The sequence below is a fragment of the Sander lucioperca genome, chromosome 14, assembly GCF_008315115.2.
Source record: "Sander lucioperca isolate FBNREF2018 chromosome 14, SLUC_FBN_1.2, whole genome shotgun sequence".
NCBI classification, from domain to species: Eukaryota; Metazoa; Chordata; class Actinopteri; order Perciformes; family Percidae; genus Sander; species Sander lucioperca.
Window position 1 is genome coordinate 1,772,207 of NC_050186.1, and position 14,679 is coordinate 1,786,885.

Sequence of the window (14,679 nt, forward strand, 5' to 3'; positions counted from 1 at the left end):
TAAAAGTAATGATTGCGCGAGAGCTTAACGGCTGTATTTTCAGACTTTGACATTTGATGATATATGCACAGTATTAAAGAGATATTTAGTTATTTAGGCTACACTGTGTTCTGCAGTTATCTAATGCTAGGGTATTTGATGCTATCCTGTATTCCATGCAGTCGGGCTATCTCCTCCTCCTGCGCTCCGTAGCGGACAATGTGACGGTGAGACAGCGCGATTAAATATTAAGAACGCACTTTTATTTAAGATTTGAGTTGGAGGTGTTTATGGAACAATTATCACTCAGTACAAGCGTAAATAACACTGCTGGATTTAATCTTCACGATAACGTGGATGATATGGAGTGAAAAAAAATGCGTGAGGCATCAATACTTGAAAATATTATGAGTAATCGTTATTCCCATTTACTTTCTGCAGTCTGACTTCAGTTTACCACCTCACCATCTGCGTCGCCAATTCCTATTTTGTCTCCAAAATGTGCGTACGCATGGCTCAGAGTTTGCGTGGAGGACCGCACATTCTCCCGTCAAGTTTGTTTTCATAAATCACAACCTTTGCGTGGGAAGTGGCGTACGCACATTTTCAGCCCCGTTTTGTGCTTACGCCACGTTTATAAATGAGACCCCAGGGCATTCTTTTTTTGTGCGAACGTATGCAGCTTTTTTTTCTCTGGTTGCAAGTCACAATTAAAAATTAGTAGAAGAAAAACTGCAATGTGTCGGATGGTCGGACCCCTGTGTCGGCGAGCCGCGAACTGAGTGGGAGACGTTAGCATGGACGACGACGTGAATGCAGCATGAATGAGCCGTTATCCCTCAAAAATGTCAGCTCATGGGAAAGAAAGAAAGGTCGAAACAGAGTGCCGAGTTTTGAACCAAACGTGGACTTCTAAGTATTTATTTACTGAAGTCAAAAGTAAAGATGTGTGCTTAGTTTGCGGAGAACAGATCGCTGTGTTAAAGGATTATAATTTGAATCGCCTCTAGAATACTAAACACGCAGAGAAATACAACAACTTGACTGATGCAGAGCAGGCACGGACATCTGAAGCTTTGCTAGTTAAGCTGCAAAAGCAACAATGCATCCAGGGATGCAGTAGTCAAGACCAGCTTTGTGATATCCCACAGAAAATCGCCAAAAACAGTAAGCCATTTTCTGAAGGGGAGTTTATTAGGCTAAAGAGTGTTTGGTGGACTCTGGTGCGCTAAAATGCCCAGAGAAAAAAGAGACGTTTGAGAACGTGCCACCTGACATAAAATTAATATTGAGCAGAATTGAGTTTAGCCCATTGGTCCAGCCCTCCGCAACAGTCCCTGTTTCTCATGTGGCCCCTTTGGAAAATTAATTGCCCACTCCTTCTGTAGGACAACGTATGTAGGAGACTGGCTAAATTAATTCACATACATCTAATTAGCTCATACGGGCTACTTCGGTGTGTAGAAGCTAGCTGCTAGTCTGGGCTGTGAACATTAGGGTCTAACCCATTTATGGAGTCAAAACACCCGATTTGGCCTTGATTTGCATTATAACTGTTGTTTATGTTTGTGAAGAAAAGGATGGCCCTCAGAACTAACAATGTGGTACTTTCACTTTCAATTGATTGTTTGAAAACGTTTTATGGGATGGTCTGAACTAAAACTGCACATTACCTTTCCAAGGGTCTTAAATGTCATGTGTTTTGTTATTACATGTGTATACATTGTATAGATGTTTATACATTTGTATAGATTTTTCTTTAATTAAAAACAAAATAGTTTTGGATTTATGACACCTTGTCCTATTTTCACTGCATGGGAGAGATCCCCCCCACCCCATTTTACAGTTTTTTTTAATGTAACTAAGTAACTTTTACTTAAAGTACATTTTAAATGAACTACTTATTACTTTTACTTGAATACATTTTCAGATAGGTATTTTTACTTGTACTTGAGTAATATTTCATCAAAGTATTGGTACTTTTACTTGAGTACAATATTTTACAGTACCTTTTCCACCTCTGGGTATATTCAATGTAAACACAATGTAACAAAACATTACGCAAATAGGTTATTGCACTATATGGCCTACATACAGCTGTTCAGATTTTCTGACTCTGTAGCCTTCTGGCAAACACACGTCCTCTTTCCATGTACAGTATGTAACTTATCTTAACGTATAGCATGCATCTTAAATTGCATCATAATTTGGTAAACATCCTTCAAATGTGTGTTTTTTAAGTATTAGTGTTATTAGTGTTTCGTATTAAACAATTACCCACTCTTATGTCTGCAGATGTTTTAAAACGGGTTTGTGCAATCCTGTAGTTGAAGTGAGGCAAAATGGACTTTCATGCTTGCTTCACAAATGCTCACAGTATGTCAGTGTGATTTGATCTTCAGAACCAGATACCACCCTAGAATTTAAATGACGACATTCTCGCTTAGAAAAACAATGTTTTTTTATGTCCAATATCTTCAACTTGACTCCAGGGCATACAATGCCTAATTCATGCCAGCGAACAACGTCACTTGTGGAAAAGTTTATTCCTCCCTTGGTATTGAAGGTACTTGCTGCTGTTTGCAACTCAGTGACTGCTGTCACAGCTGTGGCTGCAGAAAGGGGAAAAAAATCTGATATTAATTCACAAACGTGTAGTTCTTATGCACTTTTGTCAGATGTGTTTTTAAAGAAGAAAAGTTCTCCTCCTTTAAAAAAGCCAGGTTCAGCCAGATGTCAAATTTCCCTTTTTTGTTTTTTATGAAAAAGTAGGCCATTATATTGTAGCAGATATTGTACGCCTCCACTCTTTCAGGAATATGTAGAATTCAAGCCAATAATTAGAGATTACTTATACGCCTAATGTGTTTTCCTCTATGATTTTTGAGTGATATTTATTCCATGGCAAGATTTTTTATAGAATGCATATGATATTAAACTTCATTTAATAGAATGCATATGATATTAAACCTATGGTTGATCAAGTTGTATTTCAGCTGGAGTATTTCCCATTGCTGCTACTTCTTGCTGGTGATGGCCTATGACACCAGAAAGCAGCAGAGCCTCATACTGTGTGGATGGAGGTTATTTCACTTGAGAGGGATGGGCCTCACCCTAAGGTCAAAGTTATTAACACAGTGGGACTCAATGTATCACAGTGGTCCTTGAGACAATTATGAAGGTTGACCTGTCTAAGCCACCTGTCCGACACTCTAATAATCCCTTTCAGTGTGTTCAGTTGTGGTAGTAGTCACTAAAAGTCAAATTTCTAAATGTCTTAATCTTATGGTTTTTATTATCTTCCTCTGTCTTTGTTTGTTCAGTTTAAAGAAGAGTCTGCATGCATGAAACATCATATTCTTTGATGCATTGGAGTATTATGGGATCCCTGTATGGAGTTTGTTTGTTATAAGTTCTTTACTGTGAGTGATCTACATAGTTAAATATGTAGCCAGTATAGTGTAGCACTAGAGCATACAAGATCAATCTATCATTTAAAAATGTATCAGCTGGCTCGTGATGGGCTGAAATCTGTTCAGTAATTGGATGCTGTAGTTGATCTGATGGGACTGTAAAAGAATAAAATGGAGCGAGTGAAAGTCAAGGGCAATTTTTATGTGCATGCATTTTAGTGAAACATGCTTACCTAGGTTCATTGTTAAATAACAGCAGCCTTCTGTAATACATTGTAACTATTCACTCATTTAAAAACACATTTGATAATTTAAAAATGGTTGGAAAATAAATATCAGTTTTGAACTCTGCGAGATACTACACACACTCACACGAAAACAGCTGTGCAACATGTTAGCATATTAGCAAACGAGTGACTGCCAACTGACCAATGATGTCCCATTAGAGAAACACATGTCACAATGATTCCCCCGTCCTCACATCTCATCCATGTATCTCTCCCTCATATTGTAAGTGTGAGGAATTAAAGAGGGACGGAGGGAAAGACATGCTGTGGTGTTCTCCCAGAATGCTCTCCTGTGTGAAGTCACACACTGCAGTACAGTCACACTACATTATGATGCACAGCTTCTAAGAAAATAACTTTTCCAAATAACAAGCTGGTGTATCAGATCAACTCACCATCAGGAGTATAATCACAGTAATAAGAATTCAATTGTTATGGGGAGTGAGGAGAATAGTGGACCCAAACGCAGAGAGAGGTAGGCAGGCAGGCAGAGGGTAGAACACAAGGAACAAAAAACAGCAGTACAGCAACTGGAAAACACCAGGGAAAAATGCAAAAAAGGCACAAGGCTGAAATAAACTGACTGAATACCAAACAAGAAGTACGAGGAACAGAAACTCACGGCACGAGGACACAGACTGACCGGGCGAAGACACAAAATAATCTGACCAGAGACAAAGGGAACACAGAGGTTAAATACATGAGGTAATGAACAAATGAGTACAAAAAGTAAAACTAGACATGACAAGACAGAAAAGACTATCAAAATAAAACAGGAAACAGAAATACACAGAGAACAGAACAGTCAAAACAGGGTAAACAGAAACTACACAATGAACAGGGAAATACGTAAATGCAAATATACACAACAGAAATATACAAAACAAGATACATACAGAAATCAATAATACAGGTAACAGAAATAGAACAAAATACAAAGTAAAATACTGAAACCTAACAGAAATGTCCAAAGCCACAACATCAATACTGAAAATAAACAATGTAACAATTTGTATGTGCTATTCCAACAGTTAAAGAACGTCTTGAGTCTGGAGTTATTCTGTTTTTCTTTTTTTCTTATTGTCAACAAAACCCATAAAAAAATACCAATGTGTTTTCACAATACTTTCTGACTACTGAAGACATAAATCTTAAAAAAAGGTCACACATATGTAGTTTAGAAGGTCAGTAATTTCCTAAAAAAAAACAAAGGGCACATATGTTTTTTAGCAAATGTTACTTAAACATGAGTACATAGAGTACACTTCTTGGGGACTTTTTTCAGCTGTGGATCAATAGACATTTGGTGTGTTAGTAAGTATTTATTGCAGCAGGACAGTTGATTTAAAATAAACTACGGTGCCCATGTTCATTGTAATAAGCAAATGTAAATTTCTTAATTTTCTTAAAATATTATAAACATTTGCTTTATTTATTATTGTATTCATTAGGGTAGGGTGTAAGTGCATTCATGAAAGGTGTGAAGCGACTCTTTACCAATGCAGCACCTTTCCAAAAACAGCCGGTGTAATTACAAGAAGGAGACACAAATGATTCAGGCATGGTAAAACAGCCTGAATGCTTTGAATTTTACGCAAGTTGTGTTTTTGTTGTCTGCTTTTCTTTCTCACTATAATGTGATACAGCGCTTCAACTGAAGGACGTGTGCTCAAGTCCCCCTGATGGTAAGCAATTCATCCTGCTGAAATGGTCTCGAACAAGCAATTGGACCTCGTATCCTGTGATCAATACCACAAGCTGTGGAGCATTGCTATGGTTGAATCAATAATATGGTTTATTTATACAATAATACATGAACCCCTGCAAAAAAAGTAATGGTCACATAGATGAAAAACAGGCTACACTGCAGCACCACTGAATCAATCCCGCTCATTACAATTCATGCATAATGTATCTTAGGTGGGGTTAGAAAAAGGAGACAGTGTGTGTGTGTGTGTGTGTGTGTGTGTGTGTGTGTGTGTGTGTGTGTGTGTGTGTGTGGGGTCATGTGTATGTGCTTGTTTTGAAGGGTGCAGCAGCTGTATACAGTGATGCCCTGGGGCATTGAGCCTAATTGGTCTCAGAGCCCATATTCCTTCACAAATGTTAAAGTAATTTACACTGGCTAGCTGCTCCCTCAAAAGGGCTTTGGGGGAGCAAGTGGAGGGACACACTCCCCTCATTTTGTCACTATTAGTATTTGCCTTTGATTTAGTTTGAAACCTTCTGACCTCTCATTTCCCAGTGTCACATTCTGATCAATATGTAAGACAAATGGTGATAACCGTGGCTTGACCTCCACTGATCGTGCCAGGTGGACATAACTGTGTATGCAATGCAAAGTGTGTGTGTGATGGGTGGATAGAGGGGTATATTGATATACATAAATATTGCATTTTATGTGATGTTGACATGGTAACTTTATGGTACAAGATTTTAGTAGAAATACTCAATTAGGTAATGGTCCCAAAAATAAAACATGCCTTTGGCTTAGACTTAAATGTGTGTTAAATGTGTGTATTATTCCGTATTATACATACATACAAACATACATACATACATATCGCAGAGGTGGTGGCTCTACAAAATGGTCTCAGGAATGAACTTGTTTGGTGTAACATTTGCACCCCGCAAAAGAAAACGCCACATACAATATTAAATGAAGTTAACTGTTCACACAATACAGTTACTGTATTACGTAATTTTGTCCATAGCCAACCCCCGCCTATCGGTCCCAAAACGTCCCAGTTATATAGTAAATGCCGTAAACATAATCTTTGTAAATCTTTACAATCATTCCCCAAAAGGACCAAGCAGGCCCGCCTTGTTGCACGATCCAAACTTTCTTCAAAACTTGACATTTTCAGTATGTAGCTTGCTAGCTCGAAGTTTGTTGTTGTTTCCCGAAACGAACAGAGTTTTGCAAGGCGAAGGAAATGTGGTGATTATCCAGTAAATATACTATACTTTCCTACTTGTGAAGTGACTCATATGTCAGCTAAATTGTATCAGAGCTGCAGAGGAGTTTTAACCTGTCAGCAGCTGCTGATGGAGGTCACGCTGATGTTTTGGAAACTCTTGATGATATTAAACTTATTCAAAGATCTTTTGGACACAAAGCAGAATATTTATCCATAAACACAAATTTGGGTTGAAGTCATGAATTTGAAATATTAAAGTCCATTTAGGTGTTTGTTACCCCTTAGTTTTATCCCACATCGTTCATCGTTTTCTGGCCTGTAAAACAGCAGCTAGAAATGCATCCAGCATTGACAGTGACAAGAAAAGCTGTTTTAGCATAGATTTCAGAGGTAATGATTATACTCTGATGATGCACAGCTGTGGGCCATTATCATCCCACCAATGCAGAGGAATCCCTAACCCAAACAAGAGATAGTGAACGAGAGAATTATTCCAGGCATCCGGAGAGTGAAGACATTTAGGATTCATTTCATCCTAAGATCACAAGCCATCATATGAATACAGCTCTATAGCTAAGTACATGGGGGGGTAACATCTGAGCGAGCTGCAGCCCGCCAGACTGTGAAAGAGGAAAGACCTCAGGCAGCAGAGAAGAAAGGAAGAAAGTAAAAGGTGAGAGATAGAGAGCGAGGCCGCGGCCACCTGCTGATCAGACAGTGGGGAAGTGGTCAGTGTAATCAGTTATTGACCTTTTCACTGAATCACTCATGCGTCAACTTTGAGTAGTCTAAGAGAGTAGGCCTATTTACAGATGTTTCATGAAAGACTAAATGCTGGCAACATCAACCATGCTGAACAATTTGTGAGTGGGAGACATTTTCCTGTAATCAGGGGTTTTAAGTGTTAGGTACTGTAGACCTACAGGTTTAAAAATAATGGCAGGATTTAAGTTCAACACCATGTACTAGAGTTGTACTTGATTTACAGAGCTGTTGGAAGAAAAATGTTGCAGTTTTTCGGATAATGACTAATGTACTTACTGTGTTCCTCATTCAGTAACAAGTATCAAATCTAAATGTTGAAGTGTAATTTCTTTCACTGAGTCTATTTCCAACATTGCTGAACTCTTATAGGAGCAGTGACAAAGCTGTCAGCGTGTTAGTGTTATCACACCAGTCTTTTCACTCTGAGTCAGCAGTATCTTTAGGAGGAAATGTATTTTCCTCCCCGAGACCCTGAACAGGAGTCATTTTGAAAATAGATGGATGTTTATCCCTATCCATATTGGTTATATTTTGAGGCTTTAATCATACAGTGATATCACTTAAACCACCTCCTACTTCATCATCTACACTTCAGAAACATTGACAGCTGTCAATCATGCTGGCAACTCTATCAAAGCTTCCTGGTCTGTTGGAAAAGATGAGTCCTCTCATTCATGTCGACGTACTGTAACTCTGAATGAGACGACTTCTCAGTTTCCTCTTCATAACACCTCAGCATAGCATTTTCTGTTTCATTAGTGCATAAATCATATTTCATCCTGTATAAAATATTTATATATTCCGTCCTCTTCACTGTCACTCCTTTACTGGAGAATTCAAACTCTCACTGCATTTTATATCATGTGGGAGTGGTATTCATATTGATATTTGATCATGATCAGAGCTGGCTCTGCCCTCACCACACTGCACTGAAATTTAAAATTATTCTCAATTCTGCATCAACATCTGATCAGTCCAATTGAATTGCACATTTAACCCTAATGCTGCCTTCTTCATTAGCTCAAAAAACATACTAAACATCGTTGAAACATGACATTTTTCTAATTGTATAACAAAAGTTTATAAATGCGTTACAGAAAACCACACATTACTTCTGTTTGGGGCCTCCAGCTGTGTGCTGACACAATGTTTTAGGCAGCATTACTCCTACTTGATGCTCAAGTTATCAGTCAATTTGCATTTCTCTAACTGTGTCTTTGACCCAACTGGAATGTAATTGACTCTAAACATACAATAAGTAGCATAACTGTATAAAATAACAAACAGTACATGTCTTTGTCTATGAATTTCTTTTGGGCAAACAAAAGAATTCATCTTTCTTCATACGTGGACCATAAGGACATTTAAAACATGACATGTTTAACAAGTATATTTACAGTGCTTTGTAATCACATCTGTCTTTCGTCACCAAACCATGCACGTTCATTTTTAGCATTTTTTGAATTTATAGTTGCAATCCGAGCTCATTTACCTTTATGTTAGAAAAAGGGGTATCTAAAGGTACAATCAAAACCTCTCCCATTTAAAAAAAAAAATCCTTTCTTGGACATGAAGGGGAGACATGAATGCAACACTACACATCTCAGCTGCATATATGCTGACCTGCTGAGACATGGAAAGACAATTATAGGAGAAGAAGATGACAAGCTTGTCAGCATGACGGCTCACTATGAATTCCATTTGTCCTCCAAGCCTTTATTCACCATGAGTCACACCTGATTGAACCTCCATACGGGAATGAGGAGCAGATATTGTAGCAGACTTACTCTGCCGATTTTGCTCAAATTCCCAGTTTGGAATGCATATGTGCATGCACTTGGAATACAATGAATATAGGGTTTTAGTTGAAAACCTACACGTATGAGCATGTACATGAGCTCCAGAACTAACACCAATAACTCCCACTGACATACAAACACTAAACTGAAGAGGGATACTATTATAACCAGAAAATGAAGAATTGTGGAGAGACAACGAAGAGCATAATGGCGGAAGAAGACAGAGAAACAATAGAAAACAATTGGGGGGCAGTGTGCAATGAATGGAAGTGATAGATATGGATTATGGAGCCATTTGTAATTGGTGAGTCACAGATGGTGAGTCAGAGTGAGACGTGGTACTTGGGGAGAGTTTGTGGGGGAGAAGAGGAGGTTAGGAAAGAAATAGAGTCTGCAAAGCCATCGTACAAGACATCCATTTTGAATAAACATAAATGATGCGTGCAACATGCATAAGTACTGCATGTGAACAGGAGAGGATTTGACAACAGGTTCGGTTCACACTGTTTCACAAAGGTGAGAAAGAACATGTGAAGGGATCACTGAGGCTGCGGATTAATCACAAGGAAATTTAATACATATGCCTACAAGGTATTATCTCTCAATATGGTAAGCCGGTGGTGGGCGTTGTGCTTTGGTTAACAGGAGGTAGAGGGTTAAAACATTAAAGATCCAATTAACCTGCAAAGCCATATAGGTCCAAGTTAGAAAAACAGTAGTTAGTTAGCTAGATCTCCACAGCACTGCGGAGGAGCGTCTGGCTAGTCCACACAGCATTCCAGGATGGGAGAAAAACGTGCTCTGTTTTGTTGCCATTTCTTTAAACCAGGGGTCTTCAACGTTTTTTAAGCCCCCTTAACTGAAAGAGAGACGAAGCCGGGACCCCCCACTACATATATTGTATAAAATGAAGTTGCATACTAAACTGGGCCTACAACATGTAGGGCGACCTAAAGCCTTTATACATGGCCTTTTTTGGTTTTCCATTACGAAAAAAAGTACCTGGTACCTTTTAACGGTTTTAAGGTACTTTTTTTAGTACCACCTCAGTTGAGGTTCCAAGCGAGCTGAGGCGATACCAAAAGGTGACGTGAAAGCGACAGAGGGGGGTGTCCTGAACAAACCTGCCATTTTTAAAGAGTTTAGCCAGCTGTATTTTTTTTTTGCTGCCTCCAGCTTCATTTGAAACAAAATGTGTCTTCTGGCTGTGGCTCTGACGACCAGCCACGCTGAGGTGGTACTAAAATCTGCAATGGAAAACGGACGCATGGTGCGTCGAGTCGAGGCGAGTAGAGTCGAGGCGAGTCGAGCAGGTACCATGTAATGGAAAAACGCCATAATAATTGTTGGCAGGATTTTATAAATAATGTTTTAATGTTAAAACATATGTGTGGCACAGTGGATTAATTAATTAATTAATTAATCAATTAACTAGCTGTGGATGGCTATCTTAGCGACTACCTTACCAATAGGCCAGTTAGCCTATCATCAGTGGGGATTTATATTTGCTAATAATATGTTAGATTCATGTTAAGACTTTTTAATTTTTGAAAAAACTTTCAAAAATTTACAATATTTGGAGGCCCCCCTGCATTAACTCTGAGGACCCCCGAGGGGTCCTGGACCCCCTGTTGAAGATCCCTGCTTTAAACCAATCACAATCCTCTTGGGTGGCACCATGCGCCAAACGGAGCAACGGCGCCTCTGCAAAATAGCCTCGGGAAGGAACTTGTTTTGGTGGAACCTGTGTACGTTCAAATGTTGTTTAAGTCATGCAACAGAAAACTTAGATGTCAACACAAAGAAAGCGGAAGGTAACGGATATCCGGTAAATGAGTAAAATCCGGCGGAATTTCATTCGGGAATGGAGCAATGTCAAAGTATACAGCTTGTTTTCATACCTACCCTTAACAATGTACGGGGCTATGAGTTCATGCAGTACAGATGAGCTAATCATTTATAAAATATTTCCAATGAAATAATTCTTTGAATGAATTAGCAATAGCATTAAACTTTAATTGTCTCCCTCCATAAGTGTCAGCGTTCAATGATTCATACTTCAGAGAGAGTGGGCATAAAACTGCATGAGCTAAAATGAGCTTTTAATGCAATCAGTAGTTCGGATAACCAGCTTCACAACAGCCATACTGTGATTGAAATCAATCATGAAGATGAGGGAAATGAGGCCAAGAAAAGATCAATGCATGGATCTCAAGGATGTGTGCTGTAACTGGCTGAATTATGTGCTTTGAGACACACCCTCAGTGCATTTATTATAGATGTTTACAACAAAACTGCACTCAGTCCCAAAAGCCTGCGGGCTTCCGCTATCCCAGAGGTTGCCATTGGGACAGCTGTTCATATAAACTTAACAGGTGTTACTGATCTCCGCTGAGAGCTTCTCTCTTTTTACACTGTCTATTTCCCCTTGTTTCCTTCTCTCCCTGTATTCAGAATGCATCACCCATATATTCTCTTATCCAATGTGTTCTGATATGTCTAATCCAACTCTAATGGAGCTCAGCAAAAATTCTGACAGGAAGACTTCTAACTAATCATGTTTCTCTCTCTTCTAAACTGAACAGATGTTAGAGACACCCACTTTAGCTAACCAATCAGAAGAGGCCCTGAATTTCTCAAGCCAATCACAGCACGACACATCTGTTTTAAACCTGTCTCTCTCTGCTGCTCAGTTGTCATTTCAGGCTAAGAGCAACCCTCCTCCTCCCCTTGCTCCTCCGGCCTTCATCCCGCACGGCTCCTGGTTCCTCCTCCGACCAGACTGCGTCGGCTCATCGGTTCGACATTCGGGTTCCTCACACCACCATCAGTGTTTAGACTCCATTGGGGGATCAGCTTTTGGCCTTCTAACCCCCTAATTATTATCATTTAATAATGATGGAGTCTAATCTCCAAAGACTGTACATGTCATATCATGCTTTCGTACAATAAATCTTTGCACATCTGCAACGAAGTCTCTCCTGATTGAATTAGATTCTAAACATACAATGATGAGCAGACAGATACTGTTTTCTCAATATGATTTGTTCAAAAAACACAATGACGTCTCAAGATTTAGAATTTATTCCAATATGCATAGTGCATTTTAAAGTACATATGAAATGTACAGGCAAGCACAAGATGACAGTTCATCATATGAACCCTCAGGCACTTTAGCTACATGCTGCACCTAATGTGTAGGAATTCATAATGTGCAGCTTCAGCCCACAATACCAAAATTGTTCATGGCAGTGGAGAGTCTGTATACTGTAGCGAATTTTCTAATATTTCCAAATATGTGACTAAATAGGCCTAAATTTATATATACTGTATATTACAAATATGGAAAGCAAATGCAACTGTGTTAATATTAGGTTGGCTTTTGCTGTGTGCTTGTATTTTTATGAAGATCCATATGGGAATAAAAATGTGATGTTCTCTTGCTTACACACGAGCAGATTTAATTTCCTGTTGGATTTTATGTCCCGTGTATCCTGCAGCTAAATGTGAATGTGAAGTGAATGTGTGTACACTATAAAGTCCTTTTCATTCATTGCTCTTTATGTATTCTACAGCCTATTCTAAAGGCGTTATGTCACCCTTTAACTGCCCACAACAAGTTGATATTACAACAAAGCTTCGGAAAATGCAATTACTAGTTCTGCGACATTAAGGCAACTAAAGTTTTATATATATATATATAATTTCTTAGATTGAGTAACTCTCAGTCAGAGTTGTGCACACCCTTGATAGAGGACAAAAACTGTTTAAGTGAGTTTGTCTGCGAGTAGTAGAGAGGACATAAACATAGGATAATAAGATGTTTTGTTGTGATGTCTTTTCTATATGCTCACCTATTATCCTACATCCTCAAATCTGTAAATTAGGTATGAATGTGGATGAACTATTCTGTGTCCCCCATTAGTATGTGAGTATAGCACTAAATGGCTATTTTGTGAGTGTACAGTATATCCTCACTTGAAGATTTTAGCAGAGCCTTTGGAAAAAGACTAATAAGAGGATTTGGTGTGCAGAAACCAGCCAGGCTGACATATAATTCACTGGTCAACGGTATTCTTTTTTTCCAAAGGAGGACAAAAGGGAAAAAAAGTGAAAGGTTGGAAAAGGGCACAGAGCAATAGAGGATTCTCAAAAATTGTTTGGTTGGACTGGGCTGTCAGAGAGCTGGGCTCTGGATAAAGTATTAAGATCAGAACAGAGTTTTGTAATTGTATTTTCACCACATCCAGCAGCTACCACTGCAGGAGGCATTAGGCTGTACTAAAAAAGCAGAAGGGAATGTTTCTTAGATGTTGAGTCTACGGATAATTCTAATGACTGGTGGTTTCCGCAGGAATCCATTCAATACAAATAGTTTTCATCAATGGTGGCTGTGTTACTGCATCCTCAAGACAGTACTTCAGTTTCAATATTTGCAGCCTTTGAGTGACTGCTCCTTTGCAACACAAATATCGTGTACAATATGCACAAATGCATATCTGCGTTCTGCTTGATTTAGGGTAGCCATCATGGCTGGTGGAAAGAGTAGCAGCATCTGTTAGATCCTGTAATCCATCCAGATTTTTAGCCCTGGGAGCATCTGCTACCGCATACTCCAAGAGAGGATTTGTACTGGAGGTAAGGAAAGAAGAGGAGGCGAGAAGTGGATCTTCACTCTGTAGGATAGCACAGAAAATGATAAGAAAGGAATTGAGTGATTTAAATGTATTGAGAGCAAAAATAAAAGATGATGAATAGAATGCCGGCCATGGTATTGGTTTTTGTCTTGTGATTGATTCTACAAATCAAATTTTTACACAATGCATTGGCACACTCTTACACATTAAACATAGTATGACGAAAGGTTTACCATCCAGAGAAATGCTCATCACTATGAGATCGCAGACATAGAAAGTGGGAACGATCCAGCACACTTGTGTCTTCTAACACAATAATTTGGGTTTGTGCCATACCAGCTGTCGTGGTCATTACATGGTGGTGGCAGTGCCAACCTCTTGGTCAGCCAGCAGCTGCCTTAGCAATGTGGATCTCTCAGATTAAGGCCGGCTTCAATCTGCTCTGATCTATTCGAGGAAACAGACGATAATGAAGGGACAAACAACTAGAATCAGAGACAGCACAACTAATCCAGACAGCCATCACATCACGCACCAAAGGTCATCACAGGAAATTGCTGCAAGTGCTGCAGATGCCTTTAATGCGGAGATGAAGCAATGAGCAATGTGTTCTTGGTTAATTTCACGCATCTTTGGGAGTCATTTTGGGAATAGATAGCAATCATTACACCTGTTATCAGAGAGAAAATGTGGAAGGTATTCATTCATTTTCAGGAAATAATTTTTTAGTACCTCAGTTAAGTCGATACCTGATCGGTAAACATGTTTAGTACGTGTCTATAAACTTTAACACCTATAAGGACGTTGCTTTTGACCAAACATGAGTGTGTGTGTGTGTGTGTGTGTGTGTGTGTGTGTGTGTGTATGTTAGAGAGAGC